Genomic DNA, 11,924 nt, shown 5'->3' on the forward strand with positions numbered 1-11,924 from the left:
ATATCATCAACGATTACAATCCAAGAATCATATGACAAATCCACCATGATTACAAAAACTTGAAGATTTCTAGAGAGAGAAAGTGATTTTTAATGGGTTTTCTAGAAAGAGAAAGTAAAAATCACTTGAATTCTAGTGAAGAAAATCGAATTATGAATAGAATCAAAGATGAATTCGATTTCTAGAATCCAAAAACTCTCTAAATCACGAAGATGAAAGATTAAAAATGAATCACCAAATCAAGATTGCCATCGTAGATCAATTCTTGATCAAATCAAGAACACCCGCTCTGATACCAATTGTAGTGGTGTTGATTATGATGACATGTGCAGAATTAGAAAAGATCTAGTGAATCATCATGTAAAATCAAGAACACAAGAAGTAAATAATTCTTTTAAGCTCTCATTAGTTTCATAGAAAGAGTACAAATGAGTTTTGCAAAATTTCTCTCTCTAAACTAATGCTCTCATATGATCATTACTAAATATGAGTGTCACTCACTTCCTATTTATAGGAAAGACAACTCATTTACACATCAATAAGGTAAAGCCTCATCCAAGCGTGACTTTGCACCCTAACAGCTTTGGACCATTTTTCGAGTCATGTTATTATGTTGAAGTTTTTAATTTGTAAGTTTGTTATATACTAATTATTTTTTGTATTTTTTTGGTATAAGTATTCTTTTAAGAATATCATTGTATGTTGTGGTTGAAATTTTAATGAAAATTAGATTAGATTCATGTTATTGATCATATGTTATGGGAGGTAATATATATAATATTTAATTAACTATTGTATACATGTTTGTATGATCGTGTTGCATCAAAGCAATAACTAATTAAAAATCATAGATATGTCATATTATTCATGTAAGTCTCTTTTAAAATGTAAATTGTCTATCTTATCACTTTATATTTTAGTATATATGTTTAACATTTTAATTATAATAAGAAATGCTTTTTAAAGTTTCTTTCACTTATTAATAATAATATGTGGTTTTAAAATTAATGAACAATAATTATACATAATAAAATTAAATTATAAAAATCATGGATATGGCATATTATCCACGTACGTCTCTTTTGAAATGCAAATTGTCTATCTCACACTTTATTATTTAGTGTATGTTTCACATTTTAATAATAATATTAAGTGTTTCTTAAAAGTCTCTTTAGCTTATTATTAATATATACTATCAATTCTCAAAACCTTAGCTCTCTTTCTTTTTTCTTTTTTGCACACGGAAGTCTTCTCCTTTCTTGTTTTGCCACTAAACTTCTACTTTGCCTTTTCTCGCACAAACCGCCATAGAATTTTTCATCGTTATCTTCTCTTCCTCAAAGCCGGTCGCCGCTATTGTCCTCCAATACGGTTCAGTTTGATCCCAATTTCATCAGGCAAGCCTTCCATGTGGCCATGTCTCTAAGCCCCTTCCAGCCATTCCTTTCTCTTTCTTGCAAATTAATCCACCGACTATTTCCTTTTCTTTCTTCCAGACGAGAAAGATGATGAAGACAGCAGATGCGTCGCTGCTGCTAGTGGTCAGTGACGGTGTTACCGGAGTGCAGGAATGGCGACCAATTCCTACACCGATTGAACCCTCTATTTTCCCGATTTCAGCATCCGAATTCTTCCCTAAACACAGGTGCCATTTTCAGATAATAAGCTTCAAGTGATTTGGTTTATTTTCTTTCTCTATCACTTTTTGTTCCTCTTATATGTTACTGTGTGAGGGATTTCGCTTAATCCATGGATGCTCTCATTGAGTAACTCTCCAACACGCAAATGGGAAACTTAATTTTTGGTTGGGATTGTTACATTTGTCCTTTTTATTATGCATAACAAGTGTTTGATAAAATGTCTCAACAACCAACACAATGTATAGTCACACTCAGGTAGCTTAATTTCTGCACATAAATTGGAGCCGACTTGAAACAGGTAGCTTAATGAAGGTTAGTCTTATTTACTTAAATTTAGTAAATTGGTTCATATAGTCATAGTCAGGTAGCTTAATTTCTGCACTTGATTGCTAAATTTTAACATGAAAGCCGACTTATTGAAATCATGGTGTTAGGGGATTGCATGACACCATTGTTGCTGGAATCAAATCTTATGATGGTTTCCTTTTATTATCATGACAAACTTTGGAAGTCCAAGGGTATTTGGGGGATTTCTTATCAAGATGGTTATTTTTTTATGGATAGGGAGTTGGAAAAAGGTAAGGTTGACAGGGTTAATTGTGGAATTCTCATTTTCTGCTGTTGGTATTCAATATCAACTTGAGATATGTTTGTTTTGGATGTTATACTTTTCCTACATATGCACATACGGGATAAGCCAACAGTACAACAACTTTTTGCCTCCACACAGTAAGCTTCTTTTCTACCAATATTATTGTCATATGATGCATTTGATTTGTGTTAAAGTAATCTATTAATAGATTTTGGTGGCTATGTTCTGTAGAGTTGTTGTTGTTGTATATTTTGTTGGATTAAAGGCAATTGGTGAAAGTGCACACAACTCTGAACCACCAAACATGTATCTGGTAATTTTACAATTCATCCCTTCTATGATTAATTTTGTTTAGTTTTTCTTATTGCTGAAAGAATACGATACTTTTGATTGTGGAGATGGTGCTCATTCAAATATTTGATTACGATTATTTGTTATCATATAGTCTATCAAATTGAACACCAGGACACCCATAGACTGAAAATTCACTTTTAAATATAATGTTGTCAATATGATTTGTAAAATTCTCAACAAAAATTACGATGATAACATTTACTTTGTTGTAAAATCCATAAAAATCGTAAATTGGTAAATTGGGGGGTGTTTGAAAAGGGTTTTTAAAGTGATTATTTGATTGTCTGTTTCAAGTTTCAACTTTCAGTTGTTTGGATAATGTAATTGTGCTTATGATTATTTGATTATATAGGGTATGTGATTGTGCTACCAAAATAGAAAACCAAATGTGCATATGTTGGATCTCATGGAAAGCAAACAACAACCAAATACCAGTGGTCTTCAGCCACTTTAAAAGTATCTCAACCAAATATTAATTGGGTTTAGTGATTATCTCTAATATTTCACTTTTGGTCACTTAATTAAAAAAAATACATCCAATTTTGTTTCCGTTTTGACAAACAGATGCAGATGACAGTCGGTGGTGGGCTAGTGATATGGAAGACTTCCAAAATCTTTGCTACAAATATTCTTAATAACTGAAACAACACTTAAAACCACTGACGCTGCAAAAATACCACTAATAGCAGGGCTACGTCTGTATCATATCAGGTAAGAGGTCATCTTTAAATGAAAATTCAACAAATTTATACCATTTTACTTTGAGAATGAGAAGGCCATTTATGTCTTAACCCTATTTATTGGAACTTTAAGGGGTTGTCAACGATATAGTGTTGGATCAAAGAAATGTTATAGTCGACTAAAGGTTGCATTGTTTTTAAGAAAACTTAATTTCGATAAGGATGCTGCTATTTATTTGGCTCAATCAAGATGTTTGAATTTCTTAATATAATTTGAATTATTGTTTGACTGATGATCAATTTCAGGAGGGAATAATGTCAATGGAAAGGAAGTCAAAGTTTATTGAATCAGACTATGAGATGCTGATTGACTTCTACATATATTCTCAAACTCTCAAGTGATGTATTTGTTCCAACAATCTCATGTTTTTTTATGCAAATGTTGCTGAAAATTAAAATATATCATTTTAAGGGACTTATTTTTTTTTATTTATTATTTTCTTTCCTTTTGCCTGTTAATCCTATTGGATTTGTGCCTGTTGTCATGGATGGTGATGATTATAGTTTTTAAATTTTTTTATTAAAAAATTCGTATCCCGGTAGGCATTCTCTCATTTATGTAAATGACTGAAATACCCTTTGCCCACTGCTGTGCTGTGCTGTGTATAAATTATAAAATTGAGGTTATGATCTTGTGCATCATAGGGTTCTTTGGGGACTTGGTTATTGCTACTCTTGATATTTATCAACTTACACTTGGGCCTGAAGCAGAAATTGTATTGTTAGCAACTGATGGCTTATGGGACTACATTAAAAGGTTCAATCTATCTTACCTTTTTTTTATGACTTCATTATTTTATCTAAATTTTATTACCTTCAACTAGGATGCGGTCAACTTTGTTAGAAACCAACTTCAGGTACATGGAGATGTGCAGGTAATTAGTTTCGATGAAAATATTTTCAAGAAAAACAAAAGTTTATAAAATCTTTATTATTTTTATACCAATATATTGTAGGCTGCATCTGAAGCTCTAGCTCAAATGGCCTTGGTATGTAATGAATTTCGTACACATTTTCACATTTTGATCACGAGTTTCTCACTTCCCTTGACTTCTAAGCTGTTTTATTGCAGGACCAATATTCTCAAGAGAATGTAACCATTGTGATTAGACATGCACAAAAAGACCGGTCTCGGACCGGACCCAAAAAAAGGCCGAGACCGAACCGGTCTAAAACGAGACCGGACCGAAAAAAGACCGGTTCTAAAAAAGACCGTACCGAAAAAAGACCGGTTTGAGACCGTCCCGGACCGGTCCAAAAAAGACCGGACTGTCTGGAGACTGGTCCTAAAAAAGACCGGACCGGTTTGAGACTGGTCTAAAAAAATAGACATGTAACCAAACTTTATAAATATATAATTTTTGTGTTAATTATACAATTTTTAATCACAAACTATCTAATTTATTTTATTTATTTCTTTTATAAAATTTAAATTATCATTTTTAATAATTCTTAATTTATTATTTTGGTGATAATCTCATATTTATTAATGGAAAAAACTCGAAACCAAAACAAAAGAATAAAAATATCGAAACCGAACAAAAAAACTCGTAAATCGAACCGAAAAAGGCGTATGGAAAGACCGAGAGACGAAACCGAAAAAGACCGGTCCAAAAAAAGGCAGGTCCGTAAAAAGACCGGATGGGAAAAAGACCGAACGAGACTGGTCTGAAAATAGACGGGACTGTTCCGAGACCGACCTCAAAAAGACTGGACCGTGAGACCGACCAAAGACCGGTCTGGGACCGCAAATGTGCAGGTCTGATTGTGATTGTTGATTTGGGGTATGCAAATTTAAAAAAAAATAATGATGTAAGTGCATTTTTTTTTTTTTTTTTGTATCTAAGTTTGATGATTTGAGTTTATGTTGATGTTGGTGATTATCCATGAGAAAGTAGGATGTTATTTTCTGCTATATTAGATAACATTCATTCTGTTGTAATGAAACAGGTATGTGCAATTTGGTTTTATTTTTACTATAATCAGTTCATTTATAAATTGTTATCGCATCTCTTACGTTTCATAAACGGTTATATTTAATTCAATCAATATCCTCTCTAATGATGAATTCCAACAAAAGGTGTTGACATTTTTGGTTAGGTAGGTTCCAACCACAGAATGAAGCCCATACTAATTTGTACTTAACGTATTAAGAGACATTATGATTTTGTATTTTACCTTTTTGATTCTTTTTAATTTTTATAATATTTTTTTCTTTGTTCTTAATTTTTTATAAATTTTTGTAAATTTGTTATTTTTAACTTTTTGACCAGACCATTTTTTTAGTTTTTACTTTCTCTATATCATATTAAACATGTGTAAAGAAATATAAGTAAAGTGCTATTGTTGGTATTAACTTTGCTTCCTAACTATGATATGACTTATATATAGGTGTGACTTATAATTTGACTTGGGACAGGGGCACAGTTGAAAATTTGGAGATTAAGCTCAAACTTTTGACTTGGAAAAGAGAAAGTTGAACGTTTGCATGATTGATGCAAAAGAAAACTTAGATGGTAATGAATTGCAATCACTTGTAGGTGTTTCAAGAACAAGAAAACAAGCCACTGGTATGGTTTTTAAAGTCTTTTTCTAATCAAAAATCTAATCCACTCATTCAATGTCTATAATTTCCATCTTTCAGAAACTAAAATCATTTTGTGATTCCAATCCAACCGTGAATGATGCAGCTAACCTAACTTTAATTTATTGCAATGAAACGAAAAAAAGAAACACGGCGCCAAAGGCGTATCTAATTCCCCTCTAGTTATTAATAAATGGTTTAAAATTAATGAATTAGAAATTTAAATGATAATAACATCAAATTATAAATTACATTTAGCTACAAATAAATTGTATTTTAAATGAACATCATTATTGAAATTAGAAAATGATCGCATAAGTAAAAATATAATTACTCAATCATAATAATTGTTAAAAATAATACTAAATAGATAATTATATTTAATTTTATTAATGAGAAAGGTGGGTTGATGTCAATGAATATTATTGTTCAAAATAATTGAGATTATATATATATATATATATATATATATATATATATATATATATATATATAGAATTAGGTTTATTTGAGACTAATGATATTTTGTGAGACATGGGGACAACATCTTAGCCTTTGATCAAAACTAATCCGATGGCTCATAAAGAACATGATTAACACTAATTAATGTACTTGATTAGTTAATTAGGGGCAGATTAGTCATTAGGTTAAATATAACATCTTCAGCAAATCTGCTAGATTATTAACGTCATGTTCACATCATCAAGAACATCCTCATCTGTTTCGATTCTTCTACCAAAATCAGCGCTCATATGCGATCGATATTCCTTCATATTCATATTCATGTAATTAATCTTCATCTCCTAAAATATTCACTTCTTTCTACTAGTTTGTCCTGGTATTTAAGATCGCCATTCACCGGTCGATCAATGATCCTTACCTGTTGAAATCACAAGCATTAAATTTGCGATTTTTGTGATTTTGGAGTTCATCTTCTTCATTCGTCTACATTTTCATGTGATAATCTAATTTATTGAGGTTAATTTTCATATATCGACATCAACAATTCATCCCAAGATTGTGATTGACTTTTAGCTCTGTGATCATCAATTTTCATCCAAGGTAGAGGTTCAAGTGTTTAGTGATTTAGGTTAATCTTCATCTTCAACAACAATTTACACTCTTTCAAGCTGTGATTTATTATTCGGTATCGTGATTTCATCAGTTATTCAATGTTTGAATTTTCATCACTTTTATTGTTACTTATATTTAACCTAGAACAATAAGATTCAATTTTTAATGTGACTTGCATGTATCATATTATGTGTTTGACCTATTAGCATAAGATGATTGAATCTTCAAGTGACTAGTGATTCCCTAATTCATCTAGGTCTGATTCATGATTTTAGGAATCAACATCATATTGATTGATTGAATCTATTTAACCTAGAAAACAAGTTAACCTAGAATATGTTATTTAACAATACATCATCTGTTTCAAGGTTTAGTTTTGTAATTTTATTCAATCAATTTGTTTTTCAGCAATCTGTTGTATGTTTCAATGTTTGTTTTTCATTAACATCATCTTATTGATAAGTTCATGTTACTGCATATTAATCTTATAGAATATTAAACATACATTTATTAATATCAATTATGATAACATGTACATGCTAAATTGTGATGTTTTATGATTAAATTCATATGAATTCACGTTATCCTGTTTATATGTTAAGATGGTGGTATATTATTTTTTGTAGTTCAATGTGTTAATGTTGCAGCATAATCTAGTTCTTGCAAACAATTCATTGGATCTGATGGTTTTTTGTTTTAGATTCGAGATGTTGAATCTAGTTTGATACCTGTTATAGGTAAAACATTTAAAGAAACTAGTAATGGTATTAAGTGCTATATAGAGTAGGGATAATGACTTGAAAGGGTAACGAACTTTCTACTTTTTTCACATTTAGTCACTAAACTTTTTTTCGTTATCTATTTGTCATTGAACTATTGAAACTGTTCACATTTTACCCTTATGACCGGCTGTTACCGGTCATAAGGGTAAAATGTGAACAGTTTCAATAGTTTAGTGGCAAATAGATAACGAAAAAAAGTTTAGTGACTAAATATGAACAAAATCAAAAGTTCGTTTCCCTCTAAAAAGTTCAATGACTAAATGTGAACAAATTTCCTCTTGTATTATGTTTTAGCAAATTATTTATTTTTGTTAAATTATAGCAACATTTGTTGATGAAGAAATCTATGAAATAAAAAAAAAACTTGAAAATATATTTAAAAAAAACAAAAAACCGAAACCGAAATAAAAAACCAATGGTTTGACATTTTCCAAAATAAAAAATCAAAATTTCTAATCTGATTTTGGTTTTACAAAAAAATGAACCATTCTCACTGATGTGAATTATGACCATTGGTTTGGCATGCGGAATTTGTGACATCCCATGAATACGTAGTTACAACATCGTCTGAACTCGTAATTCATAGTAAGGGGTTAGAGTATCATCACATGAATACATAGTTACAACATCGCCTGAACTCGTAGTTCATCACCTACAGGTTATGGGCCTGCTGGTGTTTCCACTGGGTTGTCTAGAATAGTCCGTGGTCGCCATCTATACTCTGGTAGATGACTACATCGCCACATTGCCGATTAAGTTTATGGTATCTCCTTTCATCCTACATCACCTATTCATCATCATCTATTTACCTAATTATCATCACCTTTCTATCATCACCTATCTCTCATCATTTTATTTCTTCACACACCAACTATTTCATCTACCCATGTTTCATCCGCAACATATTTGTAGATATAAAATAAATATACCGTTTAAATCTTTGAAAACATGTATAAAATCGTTCATCCAGCATAGACAGCAAGTATTCAAATAATATGCACACATACCACGTAATTTATATAAAATACTTCATATCTATGTGTAAGATGAAAGCAACTATATATACCATAAAAATCCCATAAATGCTTCCTAACTTCAAACCCCAAGGTTTACTCTAGTAAAACTTCATATTCTCGGCTCTCTAGACCTAGAAGGGTCCAGATCTATAACACAAACTTGCAAGAGGGGTTTGAGGCATTCAAAACCCCAAAGATGAATTGATTCAAGCCCTAACCCCAAAATGGAATCTACAAAATAGGGAAGGAAAGGGGTTCATTTTTGTACCTCAGAATAAAGCTCCTTGCTTGAATAACTCAGAACAATAACCTTCTTTGGTCCCTCTTGCTGGAACTCTTCTCCTTTCTTGCAAAATCACACCAAAAAGCTCAAGATAGTTCTTCCTCTCACTCTACACACTCAAGCTCGCTAGGGTTCTCACTTATGGGAAAGGTAGTCGCAATTGAAGGCCATAAGTGCCTTTAAGTATGGATCGGGCCCAAAGATTTAGGGTTTCTGCCAACAGCGCGGACTCGTCGAGTCCATTCATTAACCCGAGTCATCAGTCGCGACCTTACTCGACGAGTTGAGGCATCAACTCGTCGAGTCTCTCTTCTTAACTCAAAAGAAAAATACTTAAATTATGATACCTCGAAATCCGGATGTTATATATTGTTTTTTTTATTTCATAGATTTCTTTATTAACAAATGTTGCTACAATTAAACAAAAATAAATAATTTGCTAAAACATAATACAATAGGAAGTTTGTTCACATTTAGTCATTGAACTTTTTGGAGGGAAACGAACTTTCGATTTTGTTCACATTTAGTCACTAAACTTTTTTTCGTTATCTATTTGCCATTGAACAGTTTCAATAGTTCAATGGCAAATAGATAACGAAAAAAAGTTTAGTGACTAAATATGAACAAAGTCAAAAGTTCGTTACCCTTTCAAGTCATTATCCCTATAGAGTATGCATCAAGATGTGATTTGTCATCAGAAAGTCAACAAAGAGGAAACAAGATAGTAGAATTATGACTACAATATATTTGGTTTTGCATAGGGTGGGATTGCTAATGTACTTTCATTTATTAACCAATATAATGCATGCACAAAGCATTTTGCAATTATTATTCTTGAGAAAATCTCTTTAAACTATACATGCATTCCTCTTTGATAAAAATATTGAATGAACAAAGGGTAAGATGTATCATTCTTCCTTCCCACAACAAAAGACTTTTTTTTAAGAATATAAGTATATTAATCACAGTTGGTCTAAAACAATGTCAAGTTGACCACTCTTACTAATTTACAATATTTTTTAACTATATTTTTTTTCTTCAAACACTGAATGTTGGTGATGTCTTTTTAGCCAAGTTTGTTTTTAATATTCTCTTGTTAACTTGCAAGAAAGGGTTGTGCTAAAGAAAACACGGGATACTCTTAAATATGTTTATAGAATATGATCATTACCATAGTTTTTTTTTTTCCTTCAAACAAAAAAGGTTAGATATGTCTCTTTTAGCAATATTGATTATTCTTGTGCGCTCAAGGGTTATATGGAAAAAGATTATTAGATTTAGATTATTTTCTTACCAATGTTTACATGGTGTGCTGTATGATCAATTACATTACATAATACAATATTATGTTGTATTATCTATTACATTTGTTATGACACATTGACTTAATTTTTAAATCTTTGGTTATGTAATCCATATTCGATTCTAACAATTCTTTAATTTCTGGTTGCAGAGAGTTTTAGCTGATAAAACACAACTTGAAAGGAACTTAAATATTCCAAGCTACAAGTTTTTAACTATAAGTGTCGATATTAATGAATACGTAATAGATTTTATAAGTTGCCAACATGTGATAGAGTTTTATGGTACAAACTTAAAATGTGGTTTTCAAATTATCAGTGTTTTTCTACTCATCAGGATCCTTTGATTTAGTTTCATCTGACTCTTTTGACTTTTGATTTTGCCATTTTATTCAATTTATCTACATAAACAAAATTAATGTTGATATTCATAATTCAATAACAATATTATGAAAGTTATAACTTAATAAAAAAACACATTAATAATTAAATTAAGAACATTCTTATTGCATTAATTTTCAATTTTAGAATATTACATATTCTAAAATCAGAATGACACCTAATTTTAGAATATTTCACATTACTTCATTGTTAATCAAGTACTATCACAATACTTCACAAAAAGATTCAAAAAAAGTTCTTTCCAATAATATATTACACATTATTTAACAAAAATATTTGAAGCAAGTTGTCTCCAACAAATTCAGAATGTCTAAAATTATAATATGACACATAATTTCATAATATTTCACATTACTGCATAGTATATCAAACACTATCAAAACATTATAGATTACTTTAGCAAAAAGATTAAAGCAAGTAATTTCTAACAAAATAATTCGTCAAATCAGAATATTTATAATATCAATTTATCAAACACAGATTTATAATACTATAATCTTACATTATATAAGTTGATTTTACACATTACAAGTAATTTTATAATATTACACTTTAATATCAGAATATTACATATAATTTCGGATTATTACATCTTAACAAAAAAAATATTAAATACTGAACATCTAGAATAACTAGAATAATAGCATGTTAATGAGTGTTAAAAAAATCTAAGTTTAATTAGACATTGTTCTATTAGAATATTCTACATGGAAGTCAGAAAATCTTGAAACATTATAATATTAGAATATTGTACATGTAACTTATGAAAACAAGCAACATATTATTATGTATATACACATTAATTTAAAACTCATGTAATATGTGGAAGGACTTATTAACATTACACGCTATACATACAATATGTTGAAGGCCTCATAAAATTACTATATTAGAATATTATACATATGTATATTAATTTTAAAATATTTACTAATCTAAAAAATCATTATCTATATACATATGAAAACAAACAATATATAAATTTATTCTACTAGAATATTCTACATATATATAAACTTATAATATTATTTTGTTAGAATATTCTATTGATAACCATGATGTTGTAACAATAACATGTTAAATATAAGTTCATTTTACACATTACAACATATTTTTAGAATATTATATTTTAATATTAGAATACTATACATAGTTT

The 11,924-nt window shown here is 29.9% G+C and overlaps 1 long non-coding RNA gene across 8 annotated transcripts; it reads left to right on the plus strand.

Moving 5' to 3' along the window:
• Positions 1-1,232: 1,232 nt before the first annotated feature.
• LOC145137378 (uncharacterized) lies at positions 1,233-4,735 on the plus strand. Of its 8 annotated transcripts, none has more exons than XR_013721023.1 (9): positions 1,234-1,397; positions 1,497-1,952; positions 2,075-2,369; positions 2,464-2,545; positions 2,939-3,297; positions 3,573-4,083; positions 4,151-4,201; positions 4,283-4,315; positions 4,399-4,735. It is a non-coding gene; the product is annotated as an uncharacterized LOC145137378 (long non-coding RNA). The 8 variants fall into 8 exon arrangements; XR_013721028.1 differs by having other exon boundaries at positions 1,497-1,645; XR_013721021.1 differs by having other exon boundaries at positions 1,236-1,397; positions 1,497-2,369; positions 2,939-3,042; positions 3,151-3,297.
• Positions 4,736-11,924: the final 7,189 nt, after the last annotated feature.

The sequence above is a fragment of the Lactuca virosa genome, chromosome 9 (genome assembly GCF_052849685.1).
Source record: "Lactuca virosa cultivar CGN04683 chromosome 9, Lactuca_virosa_CGN04683_v6, whole genome shotgun sequence".
Taxonomy (NCBI): Eukaryota; Viridiplantae; Streptophyta; class Magnoliopsida; order Asterales; family Asteraceae; genus Lactuca; species Lactuca virosa.